At 38.8% G+C, this 17,133-nt stretch overlaps 3 protein-coding genes across 3 annotated transcripts in view; 2 read left to right on the top strand and 1 right to left on the bottom strand.

Annotated features, from left to right (window-relative positions):
• Positions 1 to 17,133, top strand: part of LOC115435836 (uncharacterized) — a 1,131,008-nt gene that overhangs the window by 201,822 nt on the left and 912,053 nt on the right. The gene's annotated exons all lie outside the window — the stretch shown is intronic.
• The window catches only part of LOC115436331 (zinc finger protein 658B-like), a 763,626-nt gene that overhangs the window by 69,340 nt on the left and 677,153 nt on the right, over positions 1 to 17,133 (bottom strand). The window lies entirely within an intron of this gene.
• LOC115436291 (zinc finger protein 239-like) overlaps positions 1 to 17,133 on the top strand; it is an 887,505-nt gene that overhangs the window by 234,384 nt on the left and 635,988 nt on the right. The gene's annotated exons all lie outside the window — the stretch shown is intronic.

Raw genomic sequence — 17,133 nt, 5'->3', positions numbered from 1 at the left:
ATGTACAGGTGTAACGGTGGGTTGCCGTTGCGTCTGGTCACCGTTACGTTAGATATTAATGATATTAGTATATGGTATAGTTTATGTAGTAAAGCATGAAGAAATGGACACACATTCCGGTTAAATATGTTTTACTGGTTAATTGTATTGTTTGGAGGGTGATTCGGAGGTGAGCAGGTCCAGCAGGGGAGGGTGAGCCGTGTGTGTGGCAGTCCTCTTTTGCTGGGCGTGCGTAGAGGCCTGTGTATGACAAGTGTGTGCATAGCAAATCATTAAAGGTGAATAACAACAGTAAATTACTTTAAAGTTAAGGTATTGTTACTTTTTTTTAGAATATAATAAGACGCCAACTTACCTGCATGTGGGCTTCCATTTCCGGTGCGTCCGGCCAAAGGAGGCTGGGATGCTATTTAAAGGTTCCGGGAGGGGAGCGCACATGGGGTGGTTGAAGGAGGGGTGTTCTGGTGGCGGGATAAATGTAAATATGTATATATGTTTTTGTATAATGGTGTTTTGTATATATGGTATGTCTTAATCTTTGTAAATAATGTATTTTATGAGTTTGTGGTGTTTTTAAAATTAGAAAAACTGTTGTTTGATAGGATAGGTTAATTGTGTTTCCCCTGTGGGAAAAATGGTTTAGTTGAGTCACATGCACAGTGCTTTTGGTATATATAGGGGTCATTTTAGTGTTGGATGTGGTTGGTGAAGGTTGTGTTTCTTTGACATGCTGAAGAAAAATAAAGAAGATTGAATTTTTTACTACTATGCTGGGTTTATGCTCCTTTGAAAACGCGCCTTGACCGCTCGGGCTATCACAACAGGTAATATAGAATACATACAGGTAATATAGGATATATACAGGTAATATAAGATATATACAGGTAGTGATGGGTCGATGAGGCCTCATGAAGCGTGTCGACACAATGACACACTGTGTTGATACTGTGTTGATACTGTGTCACTGAATACTGACACCTGCTGGACCTTAAAAATCCCTGCAGGCAACCTAGTGTACAGACTCAACTGACACTGATTTAATGACCTCGTGTATACAATAATATAATTTAAGTCATTGTATTTTATATTGTATTATTTCATATCTTCATTTAAATTTAAAATATCTTTGATATTTTTAGATACAGTCAATAAATAATGTGAACATGTATCATAACATGAAAATCTAAGTGAACGTGTTGTGAATGAGGATGCTTGTGGACTGGGATTTTTTTTTTTTTTTTTTACAAATTTTTATTCAAAAAAATAAGCCTTTCCAAAGTCTTGGCCTTCAGCCGATTTTGCTTTTTTGATGCAATTTTTCCGGCTTTAGAAAATAATCGTTCACATGGCACCAAGGAGGCTGGTGTGCAAAGAAACTGTAAAGAGAGCTGAAACAGGTGAGGGTAATTTCTTCTTGGACTGTCCCAGTATTTCAGTGGATCACTGGAACGGGGGATGTTGCCTTCTGACATGTATCTCTGGACCTCAATTATTGCATCTGCTCTGGTGTTGGTGGTTTGCCTGCCGACTTCATTGTCCAGATATTGCCACAGGTTGTCTAAGAAACAACAGATGGGTATTTTAGTACATGATTTGAAAACAATTAAATGCACAAATAAACAGATAAGGCTGAATAACATGCCTGAAGTTGTTGCTGAGGAAGGTCCAGGCTGTGGCTGGGCTGATGTGTGGCCCATTAAAGCAGCACATTCAGCTCTCAGTCTACTTATTGCTTCGCTACATTTGTTGGAACTTCGGAAACCGAGTGATTTAAATCTTGGGTCAAGAAGTGTTGATAGTGTCAACACAGTCAGTGACTCCAGATTGGAAGCAGTGTCAGTGACACGACGTCTACGGTGTTCATGTAGTTGTATTGCGTCAGGTGTGTGCAAATTTGAAGCATTATGCTCAAGTGCATGATAAAGCATTTTCATCATCGGGATGACCTTGGACCCAGAAACTCTCTTCTCTTCTGACAACTCCACTGTGGCCTGATAGAAAGGAGCAAACACAAGCAGTGTCTCTGCTCTGACTGTGCGCTCATCTGCTGTCAGTGGAGTAATGTTAGTGCTGAGCGAGGCAAGAGATACCCACACTGGTTCCTTCTCATCATGTAGCCTTGATAGCATCTGAGATGTGCTGCTCCAGTGTGTTGGTACCTCCTTGATGAGTTTTAGGGTTGGCCGTCCCATCTGTTGCTGCACTTGAGCGAGCTTCTCTTTTGCTGTAGTGCTTGATCTAAAGTAGGAAACAATTTGCCTGGATTTGTTTCTTATTGCTGTAAGTGTTGGTATTTGATCACATGACTTTTTTACTAATAAATTGTGCGATGCAGATTGAATGGCGGATGTTTAGGCTTCTTGTTGATGCTATCATGTTTGGCGCTGCATCGGTCACTGGACACTTTACTTCATCAGTTATGGCCCAGTCATCCATCATGCCCATTTTGACTTGGGCCAAATTGTCAGCAGTATGACTTTGTGGAAAGTGCTGCACTCCTAACACAGATGTACACAACTGCATATTTTCATTAATGTAGTGACAGGTAAGAGCCAAGTAAGCCTCCATGTTCACAGATGTCCACATGTCAGCTGTAATACTCACTGCCACAGCTTGCTGTACTTCCCTTCTCACTCGGTCCCGTTCCTCTCCATATTTTTGAGCAGCCATTTCTTTCACAGTCTGAAAATAAAACCAAGTTTTAAAAGAAAATCAATATATTGAAATTATTCCCTAGACATTTGCTGTACAAACCTTTCTGGTTGGCAAAACATATGAAGGCTCAAGGACCTGAAGGAGTTCCCTGAACCCCTCGCTTTCCACAATGCTGAGAGGTAGGCAGTCCTTTAAGATAAAGTTCAGTACAGCCTCGTCCAAGATCTGTTTCCTGGAGGCTTGGTGGTAAAAAAAAAAAATGAAGTAATACAAACATAATATGCATAAATTACCAATACAGCGACCACAGAGAAGTTGTAAAATGCCTGTATAGGCCTACCTGTGTTCATTCCTGGTGCAGGCCAGTTTGTGTCCTCATTTTCATGAAGTGCTCTGTAGTGCCTGAGCATTGAAGATGTGCTTTTGTTTGTGTATGATAGTTCTGTTTAACAGATGCCACATTTAACCTGCAGTAAAATGAAATGAATAAATAAAACTTACTTTAATTCACTGAATTAATGGTAACTTTGAAATGGATTTTAATTCTGACAGATCCAGTGGAAACTGAGGATCAGGATGAAACAAGGAAATAGAAACAAATACCTTCGTTGGCGAAATAAGATCAAAGTGATCCCACACGGCCGAAACCTTTCTTTTCCTGCTGGGCTCCATAGTGACAAGATAGAGGAAAAAAAAAAAGCGCTACAAAATGTTGGCAGTCGTTTGGGATACATCCCGGTGACAGATGCGCTTCCCTTTAAACAGTTTGGCGCCACAGTGACACAGCGACACAGCAACTGTATCGGTCACGTGACTTTCTTAAAGTGATACGCGCACTGACACGGGGTTTGCTCCATGAGCTCGACGCATGTGCCGACGCATCGGTGTTGCCGGACCCATCACTATATACAGGCAGTATATGATATTTATAGGTAATATAGGATATATACAGGATATAGGATATACACAGGTAATATTGTCACATCCCTGTCTGTTCTGCTCTTTTTTCTCATCTCTCTTTCTTTCTTTCACTCTGTCAGCCACACCTCCCCATCTCTCTCTCTGCCACACCTCCTCATCAGTAAATATCCCTCCCCTGTGAGCCCAGCTGGGCTCATTAGGCAGGGTGTAGATATTCACCTCTCCTTCCTCTGTTCTTTGACAGATTGTATCTACCTTGTGTGTTACTCTCCAGCATGTTCCTATGATCCTGTTTGTCCCCTGACCTTCCCCGCCTGTTGCCTGGATACCTACCTACCTGCTTGTCTGACTACGTCTGCCTGTCTGCTTCCCCAGTGAATCACTTACCTTCATCTGACCACGTTTCTCTGCCTGAACCCCGAATGACCAACCTGCCTTCCGTCCCCAACCACGTCTCCTGCCTTCCTCCCTCTGGTCCCGTTTGGATATCCTGGTTCTTGACCCACCGCCTGTCCCTGATTCACCTGCTGTCTGTCCCTTGCCTGTTGCTTGTCTGCCAGAGACTAAAGACTGTTCACCTTGAGCACCTGAAACTGCACTTGGGTCCTCTGTTGTACTTGTTACAAATATAGGATAAGTACAGGTAATATAGGATATATACAGGTAAGAACAGGTGTGTCTAATTAATCAGTAGTCACGACAAGAACTAGCAGACACACCTGGATTAATCAGTGTGTCCAATAATGAAAGACAGGAAATAAAGGACCCACCTGAAGTTCAGGAAGTAGTGGGGCTGTGCATAGAGTCAATTAACCCTCCTGTAGTCTTTTGGCAGAAATGACCTGTGGCTCCATTTTTCTCTCTCTCTCTCTCTCTCTCTCTCTGTGTGTGTCTGTCTGTCCTCGTCAGGTTGAACTGAATTCCAATTTTGAGTATAAACTGCCCTCCCACTGTCCTTGTCGGGTCAATGAGGGCCTATTGAGCTCAAGACGAAGGCAGCGGAAGGGTTAAGTTAATAATTTAAGTTCAAAATAACTTTGATTTTCTCTTGAACAATACAAATAAACTCAGACTGCTCCTTGGGAAAATATTTGTCCAAATAAAAACAGGAAATGTGCAATTATCTACAACTATGACAATAAAGTTAAGCCTTCACACACCCCCTTTGGGTCCCACCCCACCGTTTGAGAACCACTGAATTAGACTGAACTAACATTAGCCCAAGTACAAGCCTGGACTGGCTGGAATCTCCAACACACTACCACAGCTCAGCAACACTGGAAACCAACAGGTCAAAGGTCAACCCTGTGAGCCCCTCCCACCTGAGGAATCCTCTGTACCACTGAACCCAAACCCATCCTCTGTGGACTCATTTATGGAGGAAAGGTGTTGGTTCTGTCCTCATTTACTGAGGTTTTCATCTGAGGGCAGATTTGACCTGCTGACATAAAGGATGGAAGAAGAATACGAAGAAATACTGAAGATCTGTCACTGAGGATTCATCCCAAAGTCAGTGGGATCCAGTTTGGGTTCTAAATGTGATAGAACTGGAGGTAAAGTTGGACCCAGATAATGGTTCCTATCAGTCCATGAAGTAACGACAGTAGAAACTGTTGTAAACATGTTCTCTGTTCTGACTCCTCCTCCTCTCATCCACTTCATGTCGGCTTCATTTCTACTTCCTCTTTAAACGGCAGCAGCTGTGAATCTCTGCGTCTCTCCATGAAGGTAATGTTGGACCTGTTTGACTCTCACCTCCTTCACTGTGGGTTCTTTACTTCAGTAGAAACTGGATGAGCTTTAATCCATGTGTTGGAGTCCATCTGAAGTGACTGTGATGAGACCAAGCCTCAGAGTAGAAGATGATGTGAAACTCAGGGGTTTAACTCAGTGTTGTTGTTGTTGTTGTTGATGATGTTACTGAGGGTCAGGGTTTTTCTCCTCACTGGTCCATTAAACTCCTCTGGACTATTTAGATTAGACTGGACTGTGTGTTGAACTGGTAACTTTACCATCAGTAAAAGTACAGAGAAAATCAACAGTCATTAGATTCAAAATAGGGGAAGTGAATCTCAGCCGCTTTGTGACAACGCCTTGAGTTAATGTTAGGACACAAAAACGGACGTTTAAAAAGAGGAAGTGTTGACATGTCTGTAGCTGACCCACTTCTGAGCCTCAGGTGGTTGTGGACCAGCTGAACCACTGTAAGGGGGGGTTGGACTCACTGTCCCACATCCATCAGAAGTAAGTCAGTAAAGTTTATTTATATGGAACTTTTCACAGAAAGAATTCACAAAGTGCTTTTGAGTCAAATAGAAGTAGGATCCACAGACAAACACAGATACACAGCTGTGTCCACAGACATAAAAACTAAAGAACATGGTCTGAAAACCCACAGCTCATTCAAAGCCTGTGGAAACAATAAGGTCTGGAGCTGCTTTGGAAAAGACTGAACAGAATTTAAAGGGCAAAGTGATTGGAAATGTCATCTATAGTCTGGGGCACTGCTTACAGGCTCCGCCTCCTCTAGTGTCGAGGTGGACTGGCACTTGCAAAGCAGGGGGCCGGGGGGGTTGAGCCCCTGCCGCTTTGATCCTCTGCCTACAAGTGCCCTTTTTACTCTTTTTTTTTTTTTTTTTGCACAAAAAAACTGCATGACTAAAATTTTCGTGACTGAAATTTTGATCAATGATAATAAATGTTAAGAGTGGTTTAATTTGGCTGTCACTGGACCTGGTCATGGTGCCCTTTCATCTTTGTCACGCCCCGCCCCTTCCTCCTGTGCAACCTTGCTTGGAACACACACACGTACACACACACACACACACATACACGTATCAGCCATTACACTTCACCTCACACTCACACCGCAAACAGCACCCACAGACACCTTCATGAAGTCCCATCTACATTAAACACACACCATATGAGATGTGGGACGCAGGTCTTGGTCCAAAACCCTGAGTCTGGTTTATCTCTGAACCGCTGGTCCATTACTGCTTCCAACACATAAACTTTAAGGTCCAAATGTTCACGTATCTACCTGATAGATCAAACCCGCTGACACGTAACCATGGTACCCAGGTAGTAAACATCATAACCACGTCATCTGTCAGTGTCAGGATGGTCTGGCTGATCAGTGAATTGGACCAAAATGTCGCATTTTAGAGAAAATAGTTGATGTTTTACTGTCCTTAAACTGAGTTTAATTATAAAACTGTTCATCATCAGATGACATTTTATTTCTGTGTGTTTTTTCTACAGATTGAGTAGATTTAAGATGCACTGGATCTGTACATTTTATCCATCATGTTTGACTTTTTGCTCATTATAATTATTCTTCTTTATTAACCCATAAAGACCCAAACATCTACTGACGACCAAAAAGCATCTACTGATCTAAACTGTTTAATACCTGTTGATCCATTTATCCTATCAATCCATATAAATAATTAGTGTAAAATACAGTTCTTCATCTTTTCATGGTCATCAGATATGACCAGTTGTGCGTTAATACCCTGCAAAAATCTAAATCTTACCAGGTGTATTTTTCTCATTTCTAGTCCAAATATCTCATTACACTTAAAATAAGACAAAATCACCTAAAGAGTAACTTTTCAGTGAGATATAAGAACTTGGTTTTAGACAATAGATCTGGAAAATCTTATTTCAAGAAAACTTAGTAAGATCATTTTCACTTGTTCCACTGGCAGATTTTTTTGCTTAATTCAAGATTTTTTTTTTTGCTCAATTCACCAAAAAAATCTGCCAATGGAACAAGTGAAAATTATCTTGGTAAGATTCCTTGAAATAAGATTTTCTAGATCTATTGTCTAAAAATAAGTTCTTATATCTCCCTTACAAGTTCCTCTGTAGGTGATTCTGTCTTATTTTAAGTGTGATGAGATATTTTCACTAGTAAATGAGAATAATACACTTGGTAAGATTTGGAGTTTTGCAGTGTAAGTCCAAGACAAATTCTTAAAAACAGATGTTAAATTATGTATAAAAGCATGACAGTGAATGTTAATAACTAGAAATACCTTCATTTTACATCTGGTTTTACACCTACTTTTACAGTGAAACACTGAATATTTAGTTTCTTTTCATTCTAGGACATATTTATGATGATATTTAGGTTTTCCACAGTTAAGAAATAACCATGTAGAGGAAGTGTTAACCCAAGCCAAAGCATTTAACATTACATGATGATAATAAAGTTTATATTGTAGTATTTCTAGCTGTATCATTTAATATTGACCAGGTTGATGGGAATATTTGTGGAGGTTTGTGGTTATTTCAAATAAAATTCACTCAAGATGTTTGAGGCGAACACGGATATTACGATAATCGATCCAGCAGTTTCTGAAACAAAACCAGAAATGTCAAAGTGTTGGCACTGATGAAAGAGTCGGGGGATTTTACATAAGTTTTATGACTCTTGTACACCAAAAGGGCCGGATTTAGGTATTGGATGAGAAGAAGACTTGGATGTGTTTTCTTTTTATGCAATTTTATATCGGTTTAGCAGAATTTAATTACTTCAGCACATTTTAACCCATTAAGACCCAGTGGTACTTTTATGACAGCTTCTAAATGATTTTTTTCTCTCTTTTTAACGTTTCTCATGTGATTCATCACCATTTATTATAATAAAAACCTCTGTGTTTTGCATTTTTCAGTGTAAAATCACTTCCTTTACCCTCTATTTAATTTACTGATCATGTAGATGTTCATTAAAGCTCAGAGTAAACTTAAAGGTATTATGCAAAAACAGAGAAAACTGAAGAAAAAGTGACTGCTTCAGCAAGTGAGGACTATTACCATGTGTTACAATTTTGCGGCTAAAACTCAACAGTTTATGGAAATAAAACAGAAGCAAATCTGTGTGAGTGCTTCAGCAGGACTCAGACTCAGGTGGGCACCCAGCTGTTAGAGTGTGCTAGTCTGGGAGCTCATTCCATGACGTGACGATGATATTGAATTATTTACTCACTTACGATGGGTTTTTGGCCCCAAAACTATAGTTGTTGAAGAATAGGACCAGGACCAAAAGAGACAAGTGAATGTTTTGGGCAGATAGCGGGTGGACTCTCATGTACCTGGAATCGTGGCTCTTCCCTCCTCCTCATTCATTCTCCAGACCGCATGACATGTGCTCACGTGTGTGTGTGTGTGTTGCAAGCAAGGTTGCACAGGAGGAAGGGGCGGGGCGTGACAGAGATGAAAGGGCACCATGACCAGGTCCAGTGACAGCCAAATTAAACCACTCTTAACATATATTATCATTGATCAAAATTTTAGTCATGCAGTTTTTTGCAAAAACAAAAAAAGAGTAAAAAGGGCACTTGTAGGCAGAGGATCAAAGCGGCAGGGGCTCAAGCCCCCCCGGCCCCCTGCTTTGCACGTGCCAGCTCCCAGTCAAACAAAGGGAAAAGAGGATGGTCTGGGCCTGATCCTTCCTCTTAAATGGTTGGGTGTGGCCTGATAGGTGAGGCGAGGTCCTGCCCGTCCCCAACCAGGAAGTGGAGTTTTTAACAACTGTTGACCTTTGACCTTTCACATTTACAGTTTAGTCAATTATTGATGAACTAGAATCTGATCAGGTGATAAAGAGCTGCTGTTTAGGTCAAATAAACCGACTTCAACATGTTCATGACCTTCCTCAGTCGTCGTCTACAGATAAAAGTCTGACGCAACAGGACGTTAACACTTACTGTCAAACCTTTGAAAATAAAAGTAGATTGAGCTGCTGTTTATCATGTAAAGGATGAATCAGTGTGGATTCACCAGCTGTGTGTCCATGAAGAGTGGTGACTAGAGATCGACCGATATGGGTTTTTCAGGGCCGACACGATTATTTGTAGTTAGAGGAGGCCGATAACTGATATTTGGAGCCTATATTCATTTGCAGTCAAAGTGTAAAAATTGGCGTGAAAAATTTTGAATTATGCAAACACTGAACTTCGTTTAAATTCCTAAAGCATGTTTATTTAATCAAACAAATAGAAAATAATAGCTCCAGAAGTGCATGGATTTCCTAGACTCAGAGGTATTTCTTATAAAGTTGGATTAAAGGTTAAATAAATAGCTCCCTGAAATTTTTCCACAGTAAATAAAGTTACATTTAAATATAACTATAATGACTTATCTTTGTTTTAAGTTCAAACACAACAAAAATAAAGGGAGTGAACAAGCTCAGCAGCAACTCTTGTAAACTCTTGGGCCACATGCTGACATATGCGCAACTCATCATGCTTAATTTATTACAGCATTTGGGAAGCCTTAAGTTTATTTCATTGTTAAATTTTATATTTTACCATGCGATAGCAGGGACCCTGTCATTCAAAACTATTGTTATGGAAATGTTCAACTGATAACCCACACACAAAGAGGAGGAGAGAAAGTTAGAGTTAAAATAAAGAAATGCATTTATTGAGAAGTCAATCACAGAGAAACTCTGTAAGTGAAGTTTGATTAAACATGAAAATATTAAAGATTATATAGACCCAAAATCCAACCCCTCCAATGGTGGACATCCCCATATGTAAATCGTACCACTCCATACCAGCCCTTCCCGTTCCGGGGGGATGAGGTCATATTGACCTCTTACCCCTAACTTTGTTTAAATAATATCTAGCATGCAGGTGCCATATCTGCACATGCAGACATTTAGGTGTTTGGGTTTTAACTCAAGGCAAGAACTCCGTTCCTGGGTTGGGGGCGTTACAGAGTGGTAAACATCACACATAACAATGACTCAGCATGTAATTAACAGTATGAAATATAAAAAGCAAATTTTTCCACCACACTATGTTGCTACATTATTAATGATCAATATGACAAAAGCTACATAAAAAAGTATACTAGTTGCTATGAGTGCAATTAAACTCCTGACAGAACACAAACAGCCTTTAGGGCTTTAATGAGCACACACAGGATTAAAATGTTCCACCATGTTCAGATAAATCACTTCGGAATTTGACTCTCTCTCATCTTCACTTAATTTTCAGATCATAGGACTAGAAAGCTCACAGCAACATTAGTAGTCGTGAGTTGTAGAGTTCTTCATGTTACACACACATTACATACATTTTCCCCATTGCTAATACATAGTCTGCAGAGCGTTTAGAGCCAGACTGACGAACTAATGTTCTGGTAAAAGCTCATTAGCCTCCACCTTAGTGCGCTTCCCTAAAGAGTTTTTTACACGCTCTCTCTTAATCACACACACATGCTTTTCTATCACAGACTGTTTCTAACTTGATATAATCAGCAGACTAATTCACAGACATGTCGGGAGGTAATCTGAGTTAGCAGAGCTGCCGCTAATGTTTACTTTGCTCTTACGTTCTTCTGCTGCTCACTGTAACGTTAGTAGTAGTTTTCAGATGTAGAGTACAGGGATGTTTATTACAATTTTGGAAGAGTTTTCTGCGTTTACCTTCGACACGTTTTCTCTCCGGAGCTTCTCACACGTGAAAACTTTCCCTCTGTGCGGTCTGTGTGTGTGAGGACAGCTTCTGTGCCAACCAGTCAGAGGGCGCAGGGTGGATAGTGCTGGAGACAGTAGGCAGGAGAGAGAGAGGCGCGGCTGCATCTGAGCCGAAATAACCCAGTTTTAAATTGATTTCTTAATATCGGCCCATCAGATTAAAAAAAGGCCGAAGCCGATATACATCAAATTTCCAAATATCGGCGCCGATAATCGGTCAACCTCTTGTGGTGACTCCATGGGTCTCCCACTACATTTTAACCCCTGTAGCCCTGTCAGCCCGCCTGCGGGCCGAAAAAATTATATTGATATTCATCTGCTATAAAAAATATAATAAATCAGGACAATGACTGTTTTTTTTCAACTTTTGCTCAAAGTTTAGACCCTAATGTTAATAAAAGTACATCAAAAGTATATTTTAGTGCAAACTTTAATGTTCAAACATGATTTTTAATCTTTGTGGGGTGAAATATATGCTATTAAAAATCTCCGAAATGAACAATTAATTTATGCATATCATCGTCAGTCCAGCCGAAAAAAAAACAGGCGAGGATAAAAAATTCCAATTTCTCTTTTAGTTTGTTACAGTTTACTCTGGCATAGTAATAGATACAATATTTTAGACAATGGGAATAGATTGTGAGGTCTCTAAATGTCCATAGATACCAAGAACATCCATATGAACCTTATTATTGTGAAGTAATTCTTCATTTACTTTGGGTATGTCTGTTTAGGCATTTTTCCCCTGAAAATATGGTCAGAATTTAACAGGTTAAAAGAGGACATATTTGTGATCCTCAGTAAGTGAACATCAGTATCAGAACAGCACTGAGTGACCCTCGGTGGACGAACATACAAGGTGCAGATAAATGACTCATAGAGCTCAGTCTGAGTTTAGGTCTGAGGGTCCACTGATCTGTTTCAGCTGTAACACATTCTTATCTTAGACTTGGACCTGCGTGAAGTTGGCCCCCTACCCAACGAAAATTTCTGGATAAATAGTCTCATTCGTTTGTGCTTCGTTTGTGCTGGTTTGTCAAACGTCATCGGCTGAAAATAAATGTAATATCGATAAAACCATAACAGCACAGACGAAAAGTTTAACGGCACAAACAAAGCACAAACACACGCCACCATTTTAGTTAAATTTGGAGGAAGTGGGGGGCTGGCTGACCTCAGAATGACCTACAAAAGAATTGTTAATAACTCGATAGCCATAATAGCACAAACGAAAATTTTAACAGCACAAACCAGCACAAACAAAGCATATGACTGCATCCTGGAGCAAATAAAACTACGAATCTGAAAATATTTGAACAAATGAGTTTGAGGGATTCCAAATTTTGTTTTAAGAGTTTCAAAGGACATTAGAATATTATCTTTATAAAAGTCTGAAATCCTTTGCACTCCCAACTGCGCCCATTGCCTGAATCCAGGATCAGATTTACCTAGTTTAAATAACGCATTGCCCCAAATGGGGGTAAATTGTGATATCCCAGGCTGTTCTCCAAACATGTCTTGTGTTTCACACCAAACTCTAATTGTGTTTTTTAGAAATGGGTTAACTGTGTCCTTCTGAAGTTTCTTTAAAGAATCTGAATAGAGATACCTATCTAGAGTAAGTCCTCTGGCATTTTCTCTCTCTCTATCTGAACCCAAGGTAAATTGGAATGTTCAGAGAACCAGAACAAAGCCGATCTAAGCTGGGCTACCCTTAAGAGGTTAGGTTAGTCAAAATTTTAGAAAATAATGTCCCATCCTGATTAAGCAGAGAGATAGGACAAAAAGAACCCACGTCTTCTGGGTCTTTACCCTTTTTGTGTATCACTGTAATGAGCACTTCTGTTAGGGTGGGAGGAAGGACACCATCAGAGTGGGCTAGAGTGAACACTTTATGTAGATGTGGGCAGAGAATTTTGTGAATTTTTCATTCAGCTCACCTGGAAGGCCATCAGGACCTGGGGCTTTATTGCTTTCAAGTGAAGTGATGGCTTTTTAAAAACTTTTTCAAAGGAGATTTCTGAGTTCAGCTGAGCTGATTCATTTTCATCTAACTGGGAGAGATTGCATTTATCCAAGAAATCCTGCATAGTCATATAGTCTGTATTGTACAAAAGCCGAGAACGGCCATGGTTTTACACATAATTTTATGGTCGTTATCTCGTGATAAGGACTTAATTAATTCGTTATCACGAGATAACAAACTTTGTTATCTCATGATAACGAATTAATTTATTTCGTTATTTCATAGTAGAAGATGCTAACAGGTACCACTTCCTCCACAATGCTGCCTTCTACAGCTGTTGCTGACATGTGCTGTACAGAACAGAACACACATTCAACAACAAGTTACCAGTAAGTTACAGTAACTACAAGTTCTGTTAGTTTGGTTACTGCGTGTTTAAGGTTCAAGGGGTAATATGTTAGTCTGAACAGATGAGAGTTTGACCAAGTTACCAACTAACATCTATCCGGTTGCTTCAGCTAACGTAGTGTTAGCTACTTGCTATTGCTCCAGTACTGCTCATGGACACTTTACTGTCAGAATCACAACCTAACTTCATGTTAATGTTATTGAGCTGACAGACACCAGTCGGGCTTTTCTACACCGGCTTATATAGACTAACGTTAATTAAGCAGGATGTGTTGTATAACGTTTAAATGTTCAAATGTTTTTTTTTAATTTCCTTAATAGTGCTTTGTGTCCTATGTGTCGGATGCACATTATACATAGTAGTGCAGTACAGTGCGTTACAATCATCAACTCAAAAGCAGATGTGACTATTAAATAAACTGGAACTATGACAAGCCTTTTATATTTACAGTTATTGAAGGGCCAGCAGTCAAAAGATGAACAACTTTTTTGCAGCTGCTAACAAGTATGACTATATTCCTTTTTTGTTTTTTTACAGCTCACCATAGACCAGTTTCTGTCAGGCTTGAGGCAAAGGAGCATCCTGAGGAGAACCTAACACAAATGGCATACATGTGTATGTGTGTATGTATGCACATGTATGTATATGTATACATGCGTATTTATGTATGTATGTGTGTACATATGCATGTTTGTTGTATGGTTTTTGACTTTACAGATTATTCAAATAAATGAAATCTTGTTTGATGAATAACTCGTGTGCCCCTCTCAGTCAATGCATTGTAACTTACACAACAGACTTAATGAAAGCATCCACAGGAATCACTCAACATGCAAGTTTTCATCAACACAATTGATAATTTTGTTTTCTTTTTTTAATTATTGCAAAAATACAATTTCTCATAGAGACAACAGGACATGGCAAGGCACTACATACATCAGTATTTACAAAAAACTCAAGGCATTAAAATAATGCAATATTCAGAATGATAAAACATGAATAAAAAACAGGCATTAAAATAAGAAATACATTTCAGAATGCAATTGACAATTATACACAAGGGGAACACCTCATACCTCTCTGTCAACTCTGCCAAATGTTTGTACATGTTGGACGTCTGTGGAACACACTTAGGAGTAGCCTAAGACTTCATGGATTACGACTCTTTACTCACAAGCTGCCAATCATAAAATGTTAGTGGCCAGCAGCCTGATAAGCACAGTAAACCATCTAATCTGTGAAATAATCTAGAGGTCAGAATGAAGCAATGACTGTAACTGAGTATTGGAATAAAGTAAATATGACAAGGTACACATGCCTAAAATAAGGCAGCTACACACCACATTACAGTATTTGTTGAACTTTATCCAGATACAGGGTACTACGGCAGAGCAATGTATAAGAACAATATTTGACAAACTGTCTTCAAAGACATCTGCACCATAAGAATGTAAATCTTTTTTGTGTAAATGAACATTAAGGAGTGAATCTGCATCTCAACAAAAACACGGTGATTGAGCTTCCCCAAAGTTATCTGAAATGCAGACATTCCACCGCAGTACCTCATACCTGTTGGTCGTCCCCTACATTATGTAGGGGATGACCAACTGACATATGAGTGCCGTTCACCGTCCATCACTGATGATAGTGCCTGAAAGGTTAGGATTCTGCGCTCAGCCTTGGAAGGTTCCTATCCACTGAGGAGTGTGTCACATCTACTCCCAGTTGGCTGCCTAATATGTGAGAAGAATCAATATGTTACTGACATTAACAGAAAAAGAAGAGAAAATCTTTCAAAATGTGAAACATTAACTGCAGGTAACCTGCTCAAAGAGGGCCATAAAGATGAAAGGCTTCTCATTCATTTATGTGGGAGATCTTGTAGCTTCAGAGGCCATGTATCATATATATATATATATATAATATATATATATATATATATATATATATAATATATATGTTATATATATCTATATATATATATATATATATATATATATATATATATATATATATATATATATATGTATACACACACACACACACATACATACACACATACATACACACACACATACATATATACATATCGGCTAAAATTTGCTTAGAGGTCTTATTTATGTCTTTGTGCATAACAAATCAATCTAAGTGAATCCCCAAAGGAACTTTGTGTTGGTAAATGCAAGTTATGCAAATTTACAGGATTTCAGTTCTGTTCCAACATGTTGATGGTCATATGAACTATGTTTTCAGCTCAAAAATGTCCAATTTCATCACAGTTAATGCTATATTTTCATGTCACAAATGGCCAAGTTATATTTTAACTGAATTTACCTGAAAAATAAATATTCTATTATTTTAGATTTCCCAATTTTTCTTACAAGATTATATACTACATATCACATGTTTTATTTTTACAGGTTGCAATATGGAGTATCGTGTTGATCCATCCTGCTTATGTTATGCCAATACATACATTAAGAATGTCACACGTCACTTTTTAAATCAACAGTTGTCTAATAATAAGCATTTTTATAAAGAAATAACAATTCTATATTGTTATTTACTCTTTAGTATGATGTTAAACTATACAATAAATAATTATACTAGTTTTTGCACAGGGATCATTTCTGGAAATGGTGACATGGCTGCCGAGCATCAGTATGATGGGATCCACAACAACCATGTCACATCCGTCCACTGCCACATTTTGTTGGCTGTTATTGTTTTAGATCCATAATACTAACATTTATGAATAAGAGGATAATTAGCAATAGTAAGTATATAAGTTTATTCCTAATAAAGTACTGGTACTGACCAGATCATCATGGGTAATGTCACATCCGTCCACCAGCAAAAATTTTCACATACAACTGCTATTCAAAATCTAATATTTCTGAAAATAGAGCTTTCACTGTCAAATAACATCAGTAGTCTGTGCACAAATGGATTTGCATTATTTCAACACAGTTCAATGCATTTCTTACAACTTTTTTTTGTTTTTTACAAAAATGGCCACTCATTTGACCCCCTAAGTAAATTTTAGCCGATATAGATAGATAGATAGATAGATAGATAGATAGATAGATAGATAGATAGATAGATAGATAGATAGATAGATAGATAGATAGATAGATAGATAGATAGATAGATAGATAGATAGATAGATAGATAGATAGATAGATAGATAGATAGTTTGTGTACTTTACCTTGTCCTCTGCCATTTGTGTTAGGTTCTCCTCAGGACGCCCCTTTCCCTCAAGCCTGACAGAAACTGGTCCATGATGATCTGTAAAATTAAAAAAAAGCAAACAAACAAACAAAAAAAAAACCAAGTTAATGTAGTCATACTTGTGACCAGCTGCAAAAAGTTGTTCACCTTTTGACTGCTGGCCCCTCACTAACTGTAAATACAAAAGGCTTGTCATAATTCCAGCTTATTTAATAGCCACATCTGCTTTTGAGTTGACAATTGTAACGCACTGTACTGCACCACTAAGCATAGCGTACATATGACACGTACGACACAAAAAACTATTAGGGGGAATAAATAAACATTTGATTAAACGTTACACAACACATCCCACTACATTTAAGATAGCCTACATAAGCCAGAGCGTCAATGCCCTGAGACAGTGGAATAATAATGAATAGATGCAAGGACACGTCTTTCTTCTTCCCACATTT

The sequence above is a fragment of the Sphaeramia orbicularis genome, chromosome 16 (assembly GCF_902148855.1).
Source record: "Sphaeramia orbicularis chromosome 16, fSphaOr1.1, whole genome shotgun sequence".
Classification (NCBI taxonomy): domain Eukaryota; kingdom Metazoa; phylum Chordata; class Actinopteri; order Kurtiformes; family Apogonidae; genus Sphaeramia; species Sphaeramia orbicularis.
Note: the sequence above shows the minus strand (reverse complement) of the source record. Positions and strands in the feature narration are given on the sequence as shown.